Source organism: Vitis vinifera, chromosome 17, assembly GCF_030704535.1.
Source record: "Vitis vinifera cultivar Pinot Noir 40024 chromosome 17, ASM3070453v1".
Lineage (NCBI taxonomy): Eukaryota > Viridiplantae > Streptophyta > Magnoliopsida > Vitales > Vitaceae > Vitis > Vitis vinifera.
Window position 1 is genome coordinate 19859052 of NC_081821.1, and position 14360 is coordinate 19873411.

Here is a 14360-nt window from a genome sequence, read left to right on the forward strand (position 1 = left end):
TATACTCTTAGGGAAATCGGATGAGGTTGATCCGGATGAGAATGTGTGCCATGCGTCATCAGGAGATGTGTGCCACGTGTTATCAGGGGGAGGGGTCCCTACACCTAGCTCATTGATAACTCATGAAATGGAGCTAAGTTCACCAATCTTTGGTTCGTTTTATGCTCTGCTTCTGTTTTTGCTCTTTTCTATTTACACTTCTTATGTATGATGGAATGATGTCATCAACGGTCAAGTCCAAAACTAGGGATTTAGTGAAATATGAAATTGTTGGTGGATAGAGATGATGATGCCAACCATGATCAAGTGCAATGGGTTGGGTTTGATAGGTTAGAATGTGATGGAAACATCAATCAACAAGTTCTCTTGCTTGGATATCGATCTGGATTCCAGGTGTGGGATATTGAAGAAGCAGATAATGTGTGTGATCTAGTGTCCAAACATGATGGTCCTGTTTCATTTTTGAAATTGCTACCAAACCCAATTGCATCAAAGGGATCCAAAGATAAGTTTGCAATCAACCGCCCATTACTGGTAGTTTGTTAAGATGAATCTCTTTCTGGAGGTGGTAACATACATGATGGATTTGGCACTCCTTACAAGAAGGACATTCCAAATAGCCATGATATAATGAATGATAGTGCTATGCCTACTGTAGTTTATTTTTTATTCCTTGAAATCTCAATCTTTCATGCATTTTCTGAAGTTCAAGTCAGTAGTTTATTTTGTAAGATGCAGCCCTTGAGTGGTTGTGATTCCTCATGCAGGCCGCACCCCTTCAAGGTCACTACACAACAACCCATGTAGACCGCACCCCCCTTACTGCCACCACACAGCAACCCATGCAGACCGTACCCCCCTTACGGCCACCACACAGCTACCCATGCAGCTCACGACCATCCCACAACCTATATGCCACCACACGACCACCACACAACCCATCAAACCCACCCCTCTCACTACTTCCCTCACTCATTCTTCCATTCATGTCCCCATAAGTTCCTTTTCCTATTCTTTCCCCAAACGCATGCATGACCACTTTCAGTTACCTCATTTTCCAAACCCATTTTTTCCAGTTTCAAGTGCCCAAATGGCTAGAATAGCAGTTGGGTTGCAGCAAGTTGGTGTAGTTCATACATCCATCACATGTCCAACACAGCCATATGCAACCCATATCTCCCATATGCAGCCTATATCTCCCATACGCAACCCATATCTCCCATATGCAACCCATATCTTCCATATGCAACCCATATCTCCTATATGCAGCCCATATCTCCCATATGCAGCCCATATCTCCCATATGCAGCCCATATCTCTCATATGCAACTCATATCTCCCATATGCAATCCATATACAACCATCACAAATCCAATACAACCACATGCAACCCATATCTCCCATAGGTAACCTATATGCAGCCCACATGGCCACCACACAGCCCACATGCAGCCCACAACTCCCCAAGCCACGTGTCATCCTCTTAATTCATATTTTGATGTTAAAAAAAAAATTCATATTTTAAAATTTTAATTTTTAAGCAATCCCATTCTCAAATAATTTTAAAAATTCAATTCTCAAATAATTTTTCAAAACTCCAATTTTCTAAACATCTATTTTCAAATAAATTTCCAAAATTCCAAATTTCAAATTTAATTTCCAAAACTTCCATTCTCAAATAATTCTTCAAAATTCCAATTTTCTAAACATTCATTTTCGAATAATTTTCAAAAATTCCAAATTCCAAATTTAATTTCCATAATTCCATCCTTGAATAATTCTTCAAAATTCCAAATTTCCAAAATTCTAGTTTTTTTAAATTTATTTTTCCAAAATTCCATTCTTGAATAATTCTTCAAAATTCCAATTTTCCAAGATTCCAATTTTCAATTTTAATTTTCCAAAATTCCATTCTCGAAATAATTTTCTAAAATTCCAATTTTCAAATTTAATTTTCTGAAATTCCAATTTTCGAGTAATTTTCCAAATTTCCAATTTTTAAATTTAATTTTCCAAAATTCCATTCTCGAATTATTCTTCAAAATTCTAATTTTCCAAAATTCCAATATTCAAATTTAATTTTCCAAAATTCCATCCTCGAATAATTCTTTAGAATTCCAATTTTCGAAACTTCAATCTTCACATAATTTTCAAAACTTTAGTTTTCTTTCAAATAATTCCTCTCCGGTTTTTCAAATATTTTTTTAATTCTACCAATTTTCATCCTTCATTTAAGGTTTTAAGTCACTAAAAATCCCGTTTTTAAATAAACTTGCTATCTTTTCTTTCAGGTAAGCACTTTCACAAAATTTCTTTGATTCTTAAAATAATTTTATGTTTTCCTTGATTTTTAATAAGCATGAAGATAATTTTCACAATTACAGAATAATAGAATTTGTGGGATTAATTCATGCAAAATAAATTGGGCTTTGGTGGGGCCCAACATTCATAACATTTCATTTGAAAATAATTCAAGTGAATTGTATAGTTGATATTGTTTGATTTTGATTAGTTTTGTGTGAGATATTTTACACTTATCATTGTGCACGAACTTTGTTTCATAATAGTGCTTTATTACTTGTAGCCAAGGTGCGCTCTCACTCTCACTTTGTTTATTTATTCGTTATCATGGTTTGCTTTTGATTTGTGATCATTTTGGTATTCATTGATTTCTTTATCAATTGCCACACTTGCTTCACCTTATTTAGTAGAGATCCATATTTAGGAACTTAGAGGGGTGCTATGGCCTTTTTACCGTACCTTCCCAATAAGTAACCTGACCCCCAGACCCGTCTTTGGTTTTTCATAGACCATTTTTTCCAAATAGGGAGTCACACTTAGGGTTTTCTTTCTTTTGTTTTCCCTTAAAAAAAAAAATAAATAAGTGGCGACTCCAAGTCTTTTCTAATAATCATATTTTTCACCAAATAAATAAAAAGCGAGTTGCACCATCGAGTGGGAACGCATCGAGCTAGAAATACGGGGTCCACAAAATGGCAACTTCACTGGGGACATTTGAGGGTCAAGCTTGAACTTAAGTTGAAGCAAATGTGGCATTTGATTAGTTAGTTAATGGATACCTTCCTTTGTGCTTCTCTATGCTTGAATGATCATAGAACATTGAGAATTTTGATGTGGCAATTATCTATGCTTGATTGCTATATCCATTTAAGACATTGACATGTTGATGATATTAATTGATTCTATTATTTGTCTTAGCCTATTTATTTTACTCTTGCCATGATTATCCTGCTCGCTCTGACATGCATGTTCATATTGTTGTATATCTTATTGTCTTAGTGTTGACTCTTTTGCTTGTATATTATCTGGATCATCTTTGAGTATGATATCCGTGTTGCTATTCATCTTGATTGTCATATTCTCATTTAACTTGTGTGTGGACATGGATGATATATTTGCACCATGTTTGACTGTTTGTTGCATGACTACTCTTCTCCTGTGTGTTTGCATGTTGCTTGTCTGTGTGGGTTGCATATCTATCCTCTTACCTCCAACCCTTTAGTTTCGCTCATTTCCTTCCTCTCGATCCTTACATTTACAAGTGTGAGGCCTTGTGTGTACTTATTTCACTGACTAAGCTAGTGGATAGGAGTAGGGTCTAGTGACGGGCTATATCGTTGTTTGGGAGCATTCTGAAGGAGGCCAATATATTGATGCTGATTAGAGTCCGATCTTTGAAGACCTGTATAGCCCATAGCTAGGTTTCATGGATATTTGTGTGACCAGTGTGTTTCATTTTCTGTATTAGCTTCATAGGTTTTTCGAATGCACCCATACCATTCACTGTGCACTTTAGTTGACTATTGAGTGCTGAGAATTGCAAGCTTTCACCATAGGAAACTCCCTAGGATGTCGAGATAGTGCATGTGTAGAGGTGATGACCACCTTGCATGGAAGTACCCCATCTCTTCGGAGGCGTGCAGAGGGTTGCGTACTACTAGAGGGTATGATTGCTTCTTCTAGGGATCCTTTAAAGTCCACCATTTCCCTTTTAGAGCCACCTTGGCCTTATAGGTTGAGCCTTAGATCCTCTCATTAGGATTCCATTCCTACACGTGGGTGCATCTATGGGCCTTCAAAGCCGAGAAATAGTGATAGGTTTAGTTACCTTTGTAGTAGTCTCTTATATATTTGCTCAAAATTAGATATCAGTCTGAGTACTTATAGGTTACGTTCCTGCATAGTTGATAGACATTCCTTATAGAGTTTCCCTTACACTATATCTTATCTAGTATTTCCACTATTGTAAGAGTATTGATACATTTGATTTGGGTTCAGCTTCTTGGATTAGAGTTAGAGGTAGATTGATCAGAGTGTCAGACTAGTTAGATCAGACATATATGGATTTGCAGGTGTTTACAGTTGATTAGTTCGTTGTTGCTATGGCTTTGATCTAGGAGGCTATAACTAGTCTTGGTCAGAGCATGGATGGGCAGCAGGATCAACAGGTTCCAATTCAGGAGAGTGTGCAGTATGATCCCACTATTCTGCCACCTCTCTCGCCTAGTCAGACAGCTCCATAGGACACTCAGATACCACCACCTCCCCTACTTGGTCAGACAGTTCCACAACCTACACCATTTACTTTAAAGAGTCAGACTGAGGTTGCACCACCGCCTGCCATGGTGGTTGTTCTGACCTCGGAGGATGCCCATGCACACATGGATAGGCTTGAACAGAGGATAAGACAGTTGAGAGTATCAGATGGAGGGATGGTATGAGACGATTTTGATGGACTACCAGTGGCCAGTCTGCTGGCCAAGATCAGGATGCTAGAGATCGAGCAATACACGGGGATTGGATGTCCCCACATTCATTTGAGACTATATAGTACTATGATGAGGGCCCACAGTTTGGATGAGACTTAGATGATTATGCTATTCCCTATGTCCTTGAGTGAGATGACCCAGCGTTGGTTTGCTTCTTTGGATGTGTCATGTCGTCATATCTAGGATGATTTAGCCTAAGAGTTCCTACGACAGTTTGTATTTAACATTGTCATAGATGTCTCATGAAGGGAGTTGGAGGCCTTGAGCCAGAGGCTCAATGAGACAGTCACATCATTCATTTCTTATTGGAGGGAAAAGATTGCTTAGATAATTGATAGGCCATCTGAGAGGGATCAAATTAATATGATTATGAGGAGCTTGCAACCTCGATTTGCTAGGCATTTGATGGGATTCCCACACGTGGACTTTGGATCTTTGGTGCAGGCATTATATGGTATTAAGGAGGGTATTGCTAGAGGATTGTGGCATGAGTCTTCCCCTTTAGACTCGAAAGGAAAGAAACTGGCTATTGGACAAAGATCAGGGGACGTCAGTGGCATCAGTGCCGCTAGATTGAGGCCCCTTAGATATTATCAGATAGTTGGACAAAATTCCGGAGTTTATTACTCACCATCACCCTATGTAAAATATATGCCACCTTTTCCTTCAAGACTTATGTCTCCCACATATCTACACCCAGTTCCACAACCAGTTTATGTTACTCAGGCCACCCAGCCTAGGGCTCCACTTGCACAAAGACAGATGTGGTAGTTTTCCTAGTTGAGAATGCCTTTGAGTCGAGCATTCCAGAAGCTTGTAGAGGGAGGATTTTTTACTACATTAGCACTAAGACCACCACCTCAGCCTATGCCACCTTAGTTCAGGATGAACCTTCATTGTGCTCACCATCAAGGTCCAAGACATGACACTGATCGTTGCTTTGCTATGAGGCATGCTATTCAAGACTTGATAGATCAGGGTCTGGTTAACTTAGGGCAACCAAGAGTGACCATGTACCCTTTGCCTGCTCATATCACACATTCAATGTCTTTGCCTATTGGTGGTATTCATCACATGGATTTGTTTAGGATGATGTCATACACATGCTGAGTTGGGATGATGGATTACTTGAGATGATTGTTCTAGATGGTGGCTATGAGATTGTAGGAGTTACATAAGATTTTTTTATCCCTGCACCATTTAGTTTGATCCCAAATAGAGCACCATTACAGTTGATTTCTTCTACGCCATCAGATATTAAGCATAGGGACACATTTGCTTCATTTATTCTATGGCCTAAGGATGTTGATGTGGGTGTATAGGTAATGACTCGTAGTGGGAGGATAGCTCAAGTTGCACCTCCTGTTACTAGATCTTTTGGTGGTACGGACTCTCGCGAGGAGGTCAGGAAGGAGGATGATGAGATCTTGAGACAGCTATAGAGCACCCAGGCTATGATATCCATTTGGAGTTTATTAGCCACTTCTAGTACCCATAGAGATGCACTTATTTGAGCCTTGAGTCAGATATGTGTTGAGACCTCTACTACTCCCGAGGGATTAATTCATATGATGATAGCCGATAAGGCCACTTGCATTGTGTTTTCTGCTGATGATTTACCACCCAAGGGTTCTGACCATACTCGTCATCTCTATATTTCAGTTGTTTGTTCAAGCCACAGAGTCTAGTCTGTCCTGATGGACAATGGCTCTGCCTTGAATGTTTGTCCATTAGCCACTGCTATAGCCTGTAGACCCTCAATTTTGTTCCTTTAGCACATGTCTTTAAATCCACTTCCAGTGCTCCACGGTAGTTCCTTGGTGGCCCATTACTACTCGTACCACTTACCTTTTTCTGAGTCACCTCGGAGACTTTGGTTAGGGGATTATCTGGCCCTTTATTGTGACCCTTGGCAGCCCTAATTTAGACTTAGGCTTTTCTTGTTTTTTTAGGATAGCCTTTAGATACACTTGGCCCATTAGGCACCACCCTAGGCCCGCTTAGTCTCATCATAGGCCCGTTTAAGCACACTTGGCCCATTTGGACATTTTTAGCGTGACTTGTATGACTTGCATGGTTACATGGCTTTTGGGCTCGGCTTTTGTTTATTGGTTTATTTTTATTTTATTTTATTTTATTTTTTTATTTTATTTTATTTTAGTTTTAGTTTTATGATTATCATTCACTTTTTATTAGTTATTCTCCTCTTTATATTATTTTCCTTAACTTATTTATTATTTATTTTTATTTATTTATTTATTTATTTATTTTTTACCATTTCCTAATTTATTTACTTGCTTATTTATTCATTCAATGATTTAACTTCAAGAATTTTATGTTTTTGCAAGGAAACTTACCATTGGAGTTTAAGGAAGGTGGGACTCTCCTTGGAAGGTTTTGGAGGGGAATTTGAAATTGGGAAGATTGCTTTTGATTGGAAGATTTAAAAAAAGAAAAAAGAAGAGAAGAAGAATGAAAATAGGAGAATTTTCCTTTTTAGGAAGAGATTTAGGCCTTCGGGGGGTGATATATATATGTGAGAAAAGAAATTCTGGAGAGGAGGGATTTTTTCTGAAAATTTTTCGGGGAGAAGAACAGAGAGAGCGGAAAAGAACGATGGCAGCCAAGACCACCCAGGTATGTTTTGCGACTATTTACCTATGCTTTATCTTATTCCATTCTTGAGGATCCTTTGACGGTTCTAGGTGTTTATTTTGCTGATTGGTGTGGACGGAAAGGGCCACAAATTGCTATGTTGAAATTAAATCTTTGTTTGTTTGGTGTGTTCTTCATTCTGTTAATGTCATTAATCCCATCTGAAAATAAATTGCATACATGTCCATCTTCGGACTGGATGGTAGAAATCACTCCCTGTTTTTATTCAAATCTTATTCTGAATCACTCCCCTATTTTGAGCTAATAGATTGAAATGTGAAATTGTGACTTTTGTTGGTCATCCTTCTCCTCTTTCTATACGTTTTTGTTGTTTTCTTCTATTTTTGGCTCGTGCCTCAACAAGCTCCACTCCCCAGTCTTCAAGATTTGTTCTCTGTTTCGGAATTAAAAATTAAAAATCATGGGAAAAAGGACACTTTGCTTTTTCTGCATTTGGATGAGCATAATGTGGCGCTCAAAATCATGGACTTCTCTAAGCCTTCTGGTACTGTTGTTGTGATCCTAAAATCTAGAAGTCAAATATAACCTGGGTTTTTCACCTTCAGTAACAGTTCTAATCAGTTCTACAGAAGCAAGGAAAAAGTTGACAGCGTTGGTTAAAAAATTTTGGGGGTTATGGAAAGAGATGAGAAATAATGAGGAGATGCAACTGGGGTTGAGATTCTGGATCCGTAAAGAAAAATGTCATGGGGAATGGTTGCGGGCAATGAGTTTTTTTTTGGGAAATCCTGATTATGGCATTTTGTGGTGTTGTTTGAGATTCTTTTGACTACTTTTGATGCGGATTTTGGTGCCAGTTTTGAGAATAACGAGAGGAGGCAGTGGTACAGACTAATCAATAATTAGAAAATCCCCAGTTTATATAGTGGTGTTGTTCAAAAGCATGTTGTTGCCGTAAAACAGGGGAGAAATCTATGGATTTGACAAAGGTCAGTCAAGTGAGGGGTCAATGATGTACCTTCACAACAACATGAAGGTATTGCAATAATTTACTATTCAAGTGTGAACCAGAAGGCTTGTTAACTAAATTCTTTAATTCAACAATTCATCTCTATGAAAAGGAGACGACTGAAAGTATTGCATTCTGCACATGACAACTCAGTGTCATACTTATGCATTGGCGATTATGAGGCTGCCTTCACAGCCAAGTACCTGGGAGTGTGTATAGTCTCTGAGATTGGTCAGGTCTCATCTTACTGCAATTCTGATGAGAAAGCTGGTTCATATTCTTCAATGGAGATGAGTTGCTGGTCCAATGACAATACTGATGATATTCTGTACTATTATAGCGGAAAGGGGGGACTTTGAATCAGAATAGGGGTGGCTCCGGATATTCCCTTCCTCCTTTTGGTTGGTGGACAGATGTACATCAATGGACCAGAACAATTGTGTAGTCCTTACATTCAGCAGCAATTACACGAGAGTTCATCTATTGGTTATTACTAGATGAGCTTCTTGCGTATCCTGTAGTAATGAGAATGGTGATAAAAGAAGGGTCCATAATCCTAAGTTAAACAAAAAATCAGTTAATCTGAAATTCATCGATCATCATTGCATTGACGAAAATCTAGATGCCTCGAAGACAGATCGTAGTAATTGTTCGGGCCTTGAGCACCTTCTCATGAATTATGGTTTTCGGGATGAGAAGAGGATACAAACAGGTTTCTCATCATTACCAGATTCGACTTTACCACTGGTGAAATATCCTGCTGCATTTAATAATTATTCAATGTCACCTTCAGCCAAAATAGAGCAGCAACCTTTGCAGACAGTTGTGAAGAGTAATGAACGGACTTTGAATGGTAAATCAGTTTTCCTAACAAGGGATATGAGTAGCAGCAATGGGGTCACGCAATTTTAGATGAATGACGCTGAATTCGGAATCCAAATGCTGAAGTTACCATACTTCGTAAACAGTAGTAGGTTGTTCATCGTATAATAAAGACTGGTGCACAAATTCAGAACAAGCTGGCTGAGCTGTGGTCTTTGTTCGATCTTGTCTTCCCTGGGAAGTTGGGAGTGTTGCTTGTATTTGAAGCAAAATTTGCAATTCCCATATATGCTGATGGCTATGCCAATACTTCTCCATTCCGAGCATCCATTGCCTATAGGTGTGCAGTAGTCTTACGTGAAAGCTGATGTGAATCCTCAGCTTCCAAACAAGACTGAACATGTCCTATTTTGCAGCCACTTACCTTGATTTGAGGTGTTGAAGTGCCCAGTAGTCTTACGTGAAAGCTGATGTGAATCCTTAGCTTCCAAACAAGACTGAACATGTCCTATTTTGCAGCCACTTACCTTGATTTGAGGTGTTGAAGTGTCCTTAATTCAAGCACTTCAAGCATAATGTTCTCAACTATTCACTACTAGCGGAATGCTAAATGAAATCACTGCAATTGAGAGGAAGCAGAACATTCTAATTCTCTTTTCTTCTTTTTTTTAGTATTGAAGTGTTGCTAGAAGATTCACTCATTTGGATCACGAATATCCAACTCTTGAAATCTTCAAGGTGGATCAAAGAAGAAGAATGCTGGAAAAATGGATTACAACTTCATTTTATGAACTCCAATTTCAGAAACATGGTTATGGACGTCAATCTGATTCCATTTATGGTGTTCGTCCTGAGAGCAGTTTGGGGTATTTATTCATGGTGTCAGGAATGTTATACGTGCACATTGGCATGAAGGCTCTGAAATTACAGGCAGCTTAGAAGGGATTCATACTTGAACAGAATATTTGGCTGAACACGAATCAGCCGCTGGAGACCCCCTACCATTGGAGTCATTATTAAAAAGAAAGATGAAAAATAGTGATCCTAATATTCTCCTTGCCACAATATGATTGGATTCCCATAATCTCGTTTTGCCATCAATAAACTGCTCTTACAGTTAACAAGGCTCATGCTTCACTTGTGGTTCCTATTAATACCATAGAAAATGGTCTAATTGACAGACACGGTTCTCCAAAGTAGCTTGCATCAGAGTCAAGACATCCACCATACAGATTACCAGACGACTAGTACAAATTGAGGAACTAAATGTAAAAAGGAACAACCCATCTTTAAGAGATGGCTTCCTAGGATGGAGAACTTTTTGCATATGCGCTTGGGATCCCTAGTTGTTTCAAATCACTTCCAGGAAGTTGAATTGAACGGACAGTATCGTCCAGTTGATGAGCCAGTCACGAAGCCTCGGGTTGCCGTCCAAACTTCTGGCGAGGCTGTTTATGTGGATGACATCTCCTCTCCAACAAATTGCCTACACGGGGCTTTCATTTATGAGACAAAGCCTTTGGTTTGAGTAGACGATACCAAACTTAACCCCCAAATCAGTGGCAGCTGGAGTCAGTACACTTATTTCTTATAGAGATATCCCAAAATCCCCTGCAGCTTTAAACCGATAAATGCAGAATTGTCAAACCAGAATATTAATAACCAAGCCAATTCTGGAAAGCATTGACGTCCTCTCCAACACTAAGGCGGGCCATTAATTCTGAAAAGCTTCTCGAAGTTGATATAGTAAAGCAAGGAAAGACAAAGGAGTTAATGGCTCTACTTGATCCAAAGCTCCAGATGACATAAAGGAGCCTAAACTATCACAATTGGAAGTCTTCTTCTCAAGCTGGCAATCATCCTTCATACAGTTCGTCTAAAGAGGAAGCTGCTTCCAGGTTTCAGACCGAATCCTATCCAGTTTAGGGAGGACGTCGACATTAATTATTAAACAAGATATGCAATGAAAGAAGTAACTTAGCTGAGCAAATTGAAGATGCTAGAAACTGCACTCTAGGGGGGAGGCTGCAAGACAAGCTCAGGTAAAAGCTGATGAAAGAAAATGAGCAGCTAAAAATTGTAAATGAGGATTTGAAGAGAAAATCCAATGCAGCAGAAACTGAGTCTCTATGAGAAAAGCAAGCTGCTCCAGAATTTCAGATTGAGAAGTCAAGGGCACAGATTAGAGAATTTGAAGAAGAGAAGAAATGATTAACAACCAAACTACAGGTAGAAGAGAATAAGGTGGAGAGTATTAAAAAGAGCAAGTGACAAGCAACACAAGTCGAAGCTGTGTTCGTGAGTCAGGGGATTGCAGGGCATTAGTACTTCAGAATTTCAGATTGGAGTTCTTCAGAATAAAGTCTTTGCTGGAACTCGAAATGATTGAAGTCAGGATACTGTCATTATTATTGACACCAGTAAGTGAGAAGTCGGAGGTGAAACAACCATCTGTGGATTGAAACACTGCATTAGACTTCAGTTTTGTCCATGTAAATAGTTAGAAGAAGCAAGCCAAGCAAACACCACTGGTGATAAGATCTCAGAATATGAGTCTTTCGAGCTACACCTTGGGATATCTCACAGAGCTAGAGACACCAAGAAAGTGATCTTTAGTAGATCCTCGCTGTCGTCAAGACAATTTTAATGGCTACATCAACAAGCTTGCTTAGTTCAACGGAACATACCAGCAGAGGTGGCAGGTCCAGGTATCAGATGGAATGGGGTAACTTAGCAATGAGAACAAGTGAAGAACCTACAGATTGCCTAATTGTTTCCAAGATTACTCACCGATATGTTCCATATTCTCCAATAGAAAGTGACAGAATCATGAAGCTGCCAGTAGGGGTTCCTGAGGGAGCTGAGAAACCTGCAGAAGAGTATGAAAACAACAAAGAAGTGATCATAGAGAAAGAGAGAGACATTAGGGGGGTTTCCAGCCGTATCCGTTGAAGTTGAATCGGTTAAATAGGAATGGCATTATGAGACAATACTCGCTAAAAATTCTAGAATGACAGATTCTGAAGTGCAGACTAAAACTGTAAACCTACAGGTTATAGAAGATTTCAGCAAAGACTCTGAAAGATTTCCCATCACAAGAGCAATGGAAGTAGAGATGCTACAGAAACAGAGTGGTGAAAAGAAAGTGGATGTCTCAGCTCTGTATCTGAAATATCAGAAGAAATTAATAAGGAGGTCATAGAAGATGCCGACACTTGCTCTAACAATATTGATGCTGCATCTGGATGTAAGGGGATTTCAAGGAATTTGAAAAGGTCCGAGAATGCAGTGATGTAAGGTACTTAAATGCATACGAGAGAGCAAAAGGAAAAATCCAGAGAAAATGACAGCAGTGCCTGCAATCACCAACAGTGCAAACTTGGTTATAACCCCCGACCTCGCTCCAACATGGTCACTTTGCCTCACATCGTACTCCTCCTATTGTTTCTTCTTCTTTTTTTTGTGATCTTATACGTCTTAAATCCGGATTTCAAAACCTTTTTCTATCAAAAAATGAATTTGGTTTTCTCGAAGGTTCCTTAGAAGCTTCTAAGTACAAAATCCAGATTTCAACACCCTTTTGCTGCCACTTTCCTTCCGGCACGCGTTTTCACTATTTTATTTGATTTTCGTGATTTTCTCGATTTTCAACAAGCATGAATAAATTTTATGATTCCAAACAATGGAATTCATAGAACCAACTCATGCAAAAATTAATTAGGGCTTTGGTGGGGGCCCGACATTCATGATATCCTCTTCAATAGTGTTTGTTTGACATTTGATTAATTGTGTTTTCTCTTTGAGATACGTGAGATTATTATGCACCTATTATTAAGCAATCTTGTTTCCCATAGTGGCGTTTTAGCTTGCTATCCAGGTACTCTCCTTCACACCTATTTTTGAGAATTCCATGGACACATGTGTTATTGATGATTATATCCATACATGATGTGATTTTTGGATGTCTTGATATATGCCTGATCTGCTTGAATAAAACAAATGTTGTGTGCTACATTTCTACACTAACTTTTATGTTTTACGATAGCGCTTGAAGAGCAGTTCAGGTACGCACCTTAACTCTCCTTTATTGCAATTTGATTGTGTTTGGCATGCCACTCTCTAAAATCACCTAGCCTATGTAGGTATCTATAATTAACGGATTAATTGCCACACTTCCCTTAACTTTGTCAGTAGAGACCTTTGTAGGGCTTAGAGGGGTGCTACCTTTTAAAGGTACCTTCCCAATAAGTAACCTGATCCTCGGACTTAGACTCGGGTTTTTCAAAGACATGCTTTTTCCAAAAATTATGGAGTCACATTTTAGGGTTTTTCTTTCTTGTTTTATTTTCCCTTTAAAAATAAAAATAAAATAAGTGGCGACTCCAACTTTTTCCAAAAATTAATTTTTCACAAATAAAAAACGAGTCTCGCCGATCGAGTGGGGACGCACGTGAAAAATGCGGGTCCACATAGCCCTTAGCTTTGCACTCTCAGATTTTGTTCCCTCCACATAGATAGTGAGAGCTTATGATATCACTCAGAGGGAGGTCATGGGCACCTTGACTATAGATTTGCTTATTGGCCCGACCATATTCCCTATATTATTCTAGGTTTCTATATTTCAGTTGTTTGTTCAAGCCACAGAGTCTTATCTGTCCTGATGGACAATGGCTCTGCCCTGAATGTTTGTCCATTAGCCACTGCTATAGCCCTTAGCTTTGCACCCTCAGATTTTGTTCCCTCCACATAGACAGTGAGAGCTTATGATATCACTCAGAGGGAGGTCATGGGCACCTTGACTATAGATTTGTTGATTGGCTCGACCATATTCCATATATTATTCTAGGTTTTGAGGATTCCTGCATCCTTTAACTTGCTTTTGGGCTGACCTTGGATTCACCAAGTTGGAGCTATTCCATCTTCCCTTCATCAAAAGGTGAAGTTTATCCATGATGGGCAGGTTATTATAGTACAGTCTACCAGAGACATGATTTCATCATTTGAGCTAGTATTGCAAATCAGCCATAGTGATGACGATTTTTTTCTAACAAGATTCGCATTTGATGAGGTATAGACCCTTGAGATTCAAGATTTTTGCAGAGATTTCGTGGCCATGTCATTTG